The 2395-nt window shown below is 46.2% G+C and overlaps 1 non-coding gene across 1 annotated transcript; it reads right to left on the bottom strand.

Moving 5' to 3' along the window:
• Window positions 1-1281: 1281 nt before the first annotated feature.
• On the bottom strand, window positions 1282-1412 carry LOC147830516 (small nucleolar RNA SNORA48). Its single transcript, XR_015439404.1, has one exon. It is a non-coding gene; the product is annotated as a small nucleolar RNA SNORA48 (small nucleolar RNA).
• Window positions 1413-2395: the final 983 nt, after the last annotated feature.

The following is a 2395-nucleotide window of genomic DNA, read 5'->3' as shown; positions in this document are numbered from 1 at the left end:
GGAGGATTAGCGGTGAGGCCAGCAGACACCGGAAGATAACACAATCTCCTCTAAGAAATTGATTGGGTTTTTTTGTTGTTTTTTTCTGGTACCGGGGATCGAACTCGGGTCCTTGCGCTTGCGCATCCTCTAAGGAATTGTTAAAGTCAAGAGGAAAAGGCAGAATGAAAGAACAAAGATATGAACAAAACCACCTAACAGCAATAGGGAGGCTAGATACTGTATTTATTTTCCTTTAAGACTAATGATAATCAAGAGAAGGAAAAAGAGAAGAAAAGAAAAATAAAGGAGAAATCCGAATTCAGTCCAGAAAGGAACAAATAGGGAGATGAAGAGCAATGTGGGACAGTGAGAGAATGAGAGAGAGAGAGGATAAAAGAAAGAAAAAAAGGAGAGAAAAGTAAAAATTTGAAAAGAGTAGAAAAAATTCAAAATTAAGAATTAAAAATAAGAGAAAAAAATTTTTTTTCGTTTTTGCAAATAACAAAAAATAAAAATGAAAGGCCTCCTTCAGGGTATGTCTCTGCTGTCACAGCAGGCAACGTAGGCAGCCATGTGCATATACAAGTCAATGGGTGAGGCAAGCCAGTAGCAGACCTGTGAGATTCAGGCAGATTTCTGGCTGCTAGTCCCAAGTTGAGCTCCCCATCCTCCAGCAGGGTTCAACTCTGTAAAGATCTACTGCAGGTTCCAGTTGCCCTTCCCCTGAAGATAGTGCAGGTTCCAATGGGAGGTGATGATCCCTCCAACTTACCAAGTACAGTGGTCTGGTGTGCCTTTATTGTAGAGATTCTCTTTACTTTTCCACTGAGCTTCAGTTTTCATCAAGGAGCCTGAGAGGCCCTCTTTCTGTTGCTAACTTCTGCTCTATCTTGTGGCACTCAGGACAAGGGCCTTTATAATCCCCTGTGCCTCTGTAGTGTGGAACCAGGTAGCAGAAGAGCCAGGCCAGAGGTGGGGTGGGGGAGGGAGACAGCGGGGTTGGGGGGAGCAGGACTGGGCCCTGTAGGCACCTACATGGCTAAGTGGAGCGTGGGACAGAGCAGGGGCTCCAAGCCATGCCTGGGTCTTCACTGTGCTGTGGGTGGAGCCTGGAACGGGGCAGGGGGGCTTCACACTGCCTGGCTCCTCAGCTTGCGCTGGATGGTCGCACTGAGTGGTGTACAGGATGGAACAGGGCCTCCAAGCCTGACTCTCAGTATTTATAAACATTTCAGCATTGATTAATGTCTTAGTCGGTCCATCCCCAGTCCCATTGTTTCTTTCTCAGGACTTTTCCTGTCATGTGTCCACAGCATGACCCAGGTTGGGCACAGACCAGAGCAAACCTGAGATGAACAGGGCTTGTGTTGTCCCTGGCTGGTAGAACATGGCCACCACCAACTCCACACCACTCTACCAGGTCAGCCACTGTTATGGCTTGTGTTTAGATGTCCCCCTAAAGCCTCAGGCAGATGAAGTGAGACTTTCTTTTTCAAAGGTAGATGAATCTGAAATGTGTAATGCTGGGATTAGGAGCATGTGATTTTTTTTTTTTTTTTTTTTTTTGGTACCAGGGATCGAACTCAGGTCCTTGCGCTTGCAAGGCAGGTGGCAGAACCACTGAGCTAAATCCCCGGTCCCAAGAGCATGTGATTACTAAACCACTACATGTGAGTGAATGGTTTAGCACTGCCCTAATCCCAGTAGTCTAGATAGGATAAAAGAGGCAGAAAGACTTGGTGAAGGTTTCTTATTGCCTTTGCTACCTTGTGCGTGCCATGTTGTTTCTCCTCTATGATGCCTATTTGTCATCCCTGTCTTGGAGCCAGCCAACTATGGACTGAAACCTCTACAAACAGTGAACCAAATAAGTCCCTTCCCCTCTAACTTTGGGTGTCAAGTATTTTGTCTCAGCAATGACAGAAAAGTAACTAACGCAGAAATTTGGTACCAGAGAAGTGGGGTTGTTGCTGTGATATTACCTGGCAATTTTTGTAGTCAAGGTTTTGACAAGGAAATACATTTAATACAAAACATGTACTTTATAGGATTATTTCATGATATTTATCCAAAGAGCCAAATACAGAGGAGTGCAAGAGATTAACCACACACTGGAGGCCCAAAGAATCCAGCCAAGGACCTGGATCCCACAACAATGTCCCACACAAGGTCTGCTAAAGGCCTAGAGTCCTAGGCAGTGTCCTCCATGAGTCCAGCCAGTGGCCCAGGGCCCACAAGAATGTCTCATGCTTGTCCATATTGAGGATCTGCACCGGAAGGCCCAAAGGCCAGTTGTGGAAGCCAGAAAACCTGTGCTGGTTGGGTGAAAGATTTGTGTCACCAGGCTGAGGGATCTATACTGGAGCCAGGAAGTGGTTCCCACAGTGATGATCAGAGCTCCCCTGATGAGAAC

This window comes from Heterocephalus glaber, unplaced genomic scaffold (assembly GCF_053883595.1).
Source record: "Heterocephalus glaber isolate CG9 unplaced genomic scaffold, H.glaber_assembly_v1.0 deba00000122, whole genome shotgun sequence".
In the NCBI taxonomy this organism is placed as follows: domain Eukaryota; kingdom Metazoa; phylum Chordata; class Mammalia; order Rodentia; family Bathyergidae; genus Heterocephalus; species Heterocephalus glaber.
This window is presented reverse-complemented; position numbering and strand designations above follow the sequence as displayed.